The sequence below is a fragment of the Gobius niger genome (assembly GCF_951799975.1).
Source record: "Gobius niger genome assembly, chromosome: 1".
Lineage (NCBI taxonomy): Eukaryota > Metazoa > Chordata > Actinopteri > Gobiiformes > Gobiidae > Gobius > Gobius niger.
Window position 1 is genome coordinate 69,640,786 of NC_136852.1, and position 7,415 is coordinate 69,648,200.

The 7,415-nt window shown below is 40.2% G+C and overlaps 1 long non-coding RNA gene across 1 annotated transcript; it reads right to left on the reverse strand.

Annotated features, from left to right (window-relative positions):
* Positions 1-6,160: 6,160 nt before the first annotated feature.
* Positions 6,161-7,140, reverse strand: LOC306960763. Its single transcript, XR_013792709.1, has 3 exons — positions 7,098-7,140; positions 6,529-6,633; positions 6,161-6,199 (listed from the first exon to the last, which is right to left on the reverse strand). It is a non-coding gene; the product is annotated as an uncharacterized lncRNA (long non-coding RNA).
* Positions 7,141-7,415: the final 275 nt, after the last annotated feature.

Below are 7,415 nucleotides of genomic sequence, written 5' to 3' on the forward strand. Positions count from 1 at the left end.
ACTCTCTCTTCTGTCCTGAATCTCTTCTTCCCGAATCAAACAGCCAAACTCTCTCCTTCATTGATTGTTTAAAATACCTGGAGACTTCGAAGAAAACCCAGGGATATGATCTTCACTTCCTGGTTGAAAGTTTTGGAGTGCAGGCTCTCCCCTCTTCCTGGTTCCTGTGGACATAATGAGATTAATCTTAGCAAAATACAGGAAATAATTGTCTTGTTTTCTTGTCCTTGGTCTCCTCCCTTTGTGTCCTTCGCCTCCTCTCCCTCTCCCCCACATGTGTCAAGTGTTACTTGTTCAAATACCTGGAGATTTTGAAGATGACGAATCTGGGGCTGAGATTGGATCAGTTTCATCATCTGATGCTTCTGTGTCTTCCATGACCCCCTCTAAAAACAAAAATGAAATGGTTACCAGAACACTTAATAGATAACAGGAAGTAACAGTACATGGCATTGTGAAACTTATCTTACCTTGTGGATCTATATTTATTTGATCCAGATTCTTTCTATGTGGTTGCTTCTGGTGGGCAGATGAATCGTCGTCTTCACTGTCTGTGCTGCTCTTTGTGTGATCTGGGACATACTCATCTTGGCTACCTTCAGATGTGGACATGTCATCCTTTCTGGGGTTTGACTGAAAAAGACAAGACTCAATTATGGATTTGGGCATGCAGTCATTTAACAGGACACAACCTGGACGCAACTAGACCTGGACGTGAACAGGTCTGGACAGGAGACCAGACCTGGCTTGTGTCCGAATGTCCACCCTAGTCCCTAACCCCTCATTCACTATATAGGCCTGCATTATGTAGTAGTGTATAGTCCACTCATTCTGTTGGCGATTTGGACAGAAGCCACTACTTTCTCCGAGCTGCCCGACGTCACATGCACTGCGGCTGCAGATTTCTTTATTTCTTTTTTCTCAGAACTTATTCATTAGACAGAGAGACCTTTTTTTGACGGGTTGACCTTGCTAAAGTTTCTCCATGAGTTGAGTGGCTGAGCTAAACCTCAGCAAAATAAAAAAAATGCAAAGTCAAACTTTATTTGCTATATAAAAAAAAAGTGTTGGGAAAATATATAACTTTCGTGGGATAGAGTAATCTGTTTTGCGCATAATCTGTCATGTGGACAGAGATATTTGTTTATATTGCTGTAGAAAACTCTTTATTAAAATATCCGGTTAACTATGGGGCGTTATTTTTTTCCTTATAGGCTATATGCACAGTTTCCCCACGTGACGTCTTCCTGGACAGTCAGCCAGACGCTGGACTTCTTGTCGCTGATCGTTTACGTTCACAATTAGCAGGTTCCCACACAAATGTAGAGAAGCTCAGGATCTGGTTAAGGACAACGAGTTACTGATGGAGTCACAGCAACGTGTTACAAACATCATGTTCACTGTGAATCTGTCCCAAAGGAAACGCCAGCGCTCGTAAGGGACGGAGCTTTATCTTAGAGCTAAAGGCTAGTGTTGAAAAATGATAATATAACATGTAAACAAGTAAATATAATTTAAACTAACAGGACGATTCTTTTTTGCGCAGGCTCGTTCCAAACGCCTCGCTAGTTTTATTTTTTATTTTGTGTTAGCCGCGTTAGCCTCAAGACAAAAACATCCACGTTATGAACACGGAGTTTCCTCCAGTGAAGTCGTTACGTCTCATGTAATATTTTCTAACCTGCTCCAGTCACATCTGAACTTTTACTCGCTGTCCTTTACCAAATCTTAAGCTATTGCTTCATTTCTGTGGGACCTGCTAATTCGGACAGGAAGGACAGCGTCTGGCTGACTGTCCAGGCGGAAATCAAGTGGGGTCACTGTGCATATAGCCCATTACCCTGCAGTGTCTTGCTTTAAACAATATTGTATGCACAGACTTACAACTTGAGGTAGTGATGTAATTTCAAAGTTCTTGTGTGGTTCCTTTGTGAGCCACTCTTCTTGTCGGGTCACACAGGCATCGTGGTGATTTCTCAATGTCTGCAGACAACAAAAATATCTTACTTGTGACTACAAAACAAAACAAAAAATCACTCGCTGTGTTTACATGTATCTGCCCTATGAACAGCATGAGACTTAAGGTTAAAACGTTGGATAAAACATTATGGCCATGTAGTGGTATTCCTTTTTATACATGTATTAAAAAATGAATGAATAAATAAAGCCTTTTCTATACAGTACAGTGGTTCACAAGAAGAAGAAAAAACATCTCACCTCAGATTTCCCATGTCCCTCTTTATCCTTCGATTCATTCATTGTTGCTGAAAAAATAAAGTTGAGTTAACTATGGTAGCTGTGAACAATCTTTGCTTAACGTCCTGAGATCTCAGACATAGTCTATTGTCCCATTGTTAGATGAGTTATTTATGTTTAATGCCTCTGTGGCAGTCTCAGCTCCACTTCCCACAGCACATGGTGCTACAGCAGCTTCTTACCACGATGCTAAACATGTTCAATGTTATGGTTATTCTCAAAGCTAAGACTGGGTCAGACAGAAAAGTTATGGACGACCCAATGCAAAAAAAATGCCCACCAGTATTGTGGAGCTCAAGATAAATGTCTAATTACTTTACTCCAACGTTTTAACTGTATAATGTATTCCTTGTTAAAGAAAAGTGAGGCCACGTGAGTCTGGTTTTGCTAATGTACAACTAGCATGATAGCTAACCACCATGCAGCTAGCTAATCAAGCTAATATCCACTAAACTTTTCAACAATCTAATCTAAAAAAAAAAGAGCCTCACATACCTTCCTTCAAGTAGACAGTTGAGCAAAAAATAAGTCTGTTAATTTCTACCACAATATAAAGAGACAGAGAAAACTAGCACATTGCCACAGTACTTAGCACTGTTTTTGAAACGTTTTTGAGCACATATCTTAGAACATGAACATTGCAAACTAATTTGTCATGTCTAACATAGTTAACTCTCAAAAAAAGACTTACCAGTTTGTTGACTGTAGGCTACGTGACATCTGTCGTGGACGCAGATGCAGAGAGATGCAGAGCACGGGTAGTGGCACCACTAGCTCCTCCCCCGCAATACAAAATGGCGGCCAGGGATTTTGCAAACCAAAACAAACCAATGCTAATTTTTTAAAGAATATCAAAAGACAAAGGGTTAAATAAATTAGACGAAGGAGGAATGGCATTTTCACATATGCCTACAGTGAAAATTGTGCCTGTGTCCACAGGCTACTTAAAGCCTTAATATCCAATTCATTTTTAGCATTGATTTCAAAAGAAGAATTAAATATTAAGAGTTTTAAAGCATGATGTCTGCTAATCAGCTATGCTCCAACTTTTGGACACAGAATAAAAAATGTTCAATTGAAGATTTGTCTAAAACTTTATAAACTGAAAAGTTTTTCAATGTAGTATTGAATGTTTTCTTTCTTGTAAAATATTGTGCAATGGTCGGTAGTTAGCACATAGCTGATACCTGTGTATCACGATGTAGTCAAGCCACCATTTTGTATAATGAGACAGTTTAGGGATGGACATTATGAGTACCTGTTAACCCAGGTTTGTGTATCACGATGTAGTCAAGCCACCATTTTGTATAATGAGACAGTTTAGAGATGGACATTATGAGGACCTGTTAACCCAGGTTTGTGTATCACGATGTAGTCAAGCCACCATTTTGTATAATGAGACAGTTTAGAGATGGACATTATGAGTACCTGTTTATCCTGGTTTGTGTATCACGATGTAGTCAAGCCACCATTTTGTATAATGAGACAGTTTAGAGATGGACATTATGAGTACCTGTTAACCCAGGTTTGTGTATCACGACGTAGTCAAGCCACCATTTTGTATAATGAGACAGTTTAGGGATGGACATTATGAGTACCTGTTAATCCCAGTTTGTGTCATGATGGAGCATCACCACCAGTCTGTTGTTATTGTTGATAGGGATGCACCGATACTACTCTTTTCTAAAACTTTTATGAGTACTTTGACTTGAGTAGCCTACTTGCCAACACCGAATACCAAAACGAGTACCATGCGTTTTTCTCAAACATTCTTGTGTATAGATGGTTTATAGACTATATCATAGCAGACTAGTTAGTAGTTACCCATTTACCTGAGAAACGTAGATTTAGTTATATGAGAATCTTACATATGCTATTTTATTCTTTCTTTTTTTTATTGAATATAATTTTCATTATTATTAATCATTTTTTCCAAGGCTTAATTTGTCATTTGTTTCCTGGGTCTTGGATACCTGATACTATCGGTGCATCCCTAAATGTTTGTTTTCTAGTTCGTTTTAATGGACCTCTCAGTCTTAATTGTTCTTTAAACGTCACTATTGTAAACAAAACAACAATATTAACAGCTTTAATATAGCTCCTTTTTCACAAATTGTCCCGACCGGCTCAATGAGGAAAGCAACCAGAAGGGCGGTTAAATACCAATTTTATTACAAAGTTTTACTACAAAAATGGCAAAGGTGGCTGGAGACCAGGCTGGGACTGAGCTGAGCCACCAGGCCAGATGCAGCCAATCTTAGGGGACAGCTGAGAAGCCACACCCAGTAGCCATGGGGGAGGGTGGAGCACCTGCATACAAAGAGGTGAGAGGGAGGAGCAGAAGCAGGACACAAGTCCCTCCCCAACACTCAGACAAGCCAATTTATAATTCTATTTGTCAGTCAATCAACTATATTTGATGAGAACCATTCATACAAAATAACTCAAAGTGCTTTACAAATATTCACGCAATGGTTAATGACATAGATTTAATGACTGATTTAGACTTGATTCAAAGCAGACAGCGCTGTTAATAAACGCCCTTGTAGTGAAGATAAAAAGATAGAGGCCGCTATGAAAGTTCATGGGAGGCAAATGATGTGGTGCACATTCAAGATGGTTTCACGTTGGATGTTGGATATTCACTTCCAACACTTAGGTAGGCTACTGCTCTGGAGACACCTACAGCATGTTCCACACAGCCCACAGCTCTAGACTGGTGAAATCCTGTTCATGTGAAGCCTACATTAAATCACATTTATGGCACTTTTCTACCTTCATCTGGTAAAAATCGTGGAGGCAAACAATAACAGTAATCGCTCCTAGGACAGGCTATAGATAGACTCAGGGCAGATAAAAGTCCCTCTGCAGATAGGGCTGAAGGCTGAAGAGAACATTTATTTTATTTTTTAGGATTTTCTTTTGGGTTGTCTGTGTTAACAAATCATGTTAAAATTACACTTATATTGAATTAAGTTGAAATAATAATCATTAAACGATAATGGTGGTGACTGTGGCACAGTTGGTGGAGCGGGTCGTCTCATGATCAGAAGGTCGGGGGTTCAAATTTGCGTACTGACCTTGTGTCCTTGGGCCAGACACTTCACCCTCCATGCCTCAAGTGTCTGCGTACACTGTTGTATGAATGAGAGAGTGAATGGTTCCTTGCTGTGTGCCTACAGTATGTAGGTGGAAAAGCGCAATATAAGTTACCATTTACCAATAAAATATATCCATTTTAGTTTTAGCAATGGTAGCTAGTAACTTAAGAAAACCAGTTACCGTCAAGCCCTAAATATTTCTCATATCCTGCTTATTTGCTTTTTTTTAATTGCATGTTACATTAAGAAAACAACTAATATTTTCATGTATTTACAATGTAAAAGGTTACAAAGGTTGAAGTTGTAATAAGTGCAGTGCAACAGCAAACACATGGTGGTGGTGTTTTGTGGGGACTTGATGATACACACTACCAGAACATGGTGTCATATGAGGACTGATGCAGTACCAACAGCCACCTTGTGGGGGCGCTGTTTTGTGGGGACCTGTGATACACAGAACCAGAACATGGTGTCATATGGGGACTGCAGTACCTCAGTGTGTCCACTAGGGTCGCATACACTCACACTAATTCAGGTTTTGGACATTCTGGGGACTTCTCAGGAAAAGTACATGGGGCCCATCTTGAGGCCATTTCTAGCCGTTTAAAAGCATTGTGCCTCTGGGGACCTCGAATGAGGTCCTCATAAGGTTTTAGGTCCCCACATGGCTGGTGTGTATACAGGTGGACGTCCCCACATGTAATGCTTTACAAGAACACACACACACACACACACACACACACACACACACACACACACACACACACACACACACACGCAATCTTCTACTTCTATTTTAGTGAGGACACTCATAGACATAATGTATTACTCAGACCCTAATCCTAAAGTTAGGGCCCCTAACCCCACCTTAATCCTAACCCTAATCTAAACCCAATTCTAACTCTAACCCTAAAACCATATCTTGACCCTCAAACAGTCCTTCAGATAAGTGAGGACCACCCAAAATGTCCTCACTGTGTTGGTTAAAAACAAACTGGTCCTCATAATGTCGTAAGTACAAGAAAACAAACACACACACACAGACATGTTTGTAATTCTGTTTTAGTGAGTACAAGTACAAGAACACACAAGTACAAGAACACACACACACACACACGTTTGTAATGCTATCTTAGTGAGGACACTCATGGACATAATGTATTAACCAGACCCTAACCCTGAACCCTACGCCCCTAACCTTAATCCTAAACCTAACCCTAATCTAAACCCAATTCTAGCCCTAACCCTAAAACCACATCTTGACCCTCAAACAGTCCTTCAAACAAGTGATGACCACCGAAAAAATGCCCTCACTGTTGGTTAAAACCCCAAACTGATCCTCACCATGCTACAATTACAAGAACACGCACACACACACAAGTGGCACTGCTTGAAGATGTGTTGACGGAGTAAACTAAAAGGAAATGTTTGTTGGAGGCTCTATTCATGAAATTTACAATGAACTAAATGTACACAGACCCTAACTATATAAACAAAGTAGGATTTCATCAAAAATACTACATTTTTATGTCATTTTTACTCCATTTTAGTCTGTGTGAAACAGAAAACGATTAATCGATTACTAAAATAGTTGTCGACTATTTCAATAATCGATTAGTCATCGATTAATCGATTAGACGTTTCAGCCCTAATCCTAACCCTAATCTAAATAAGTGAGGACGACCCAAAATGTGCTCACTTTTCTAAAATGTCCTCACTCTATTGATTAAAAACTCAAACTGGTCCTCACAATGTCGTAATTACAAGAACACACACACACACATCACTGGCAGGCCCTACCCAGCCCAGTGCCTGGTCAACCCTGTTAGGCGAGCGTCCCCACTGCCCAGGCCAATCCGGTCTGACGAGTGCGTACCTATGTTCCCCGGGTCCTTTCATTGCCGCTGTTTTTCCTTCAGTAATGTGTATTCCAGCACGCACATTTATGGAAACGCCGCCCACGACAACTGCGGTCCATTATTGAGTGGAAACCCTCGCGTGTACCGACCAGAGACGTGAGAAGTACTTCAACCGAGCCGTAAATAATAGAAGAAGTGG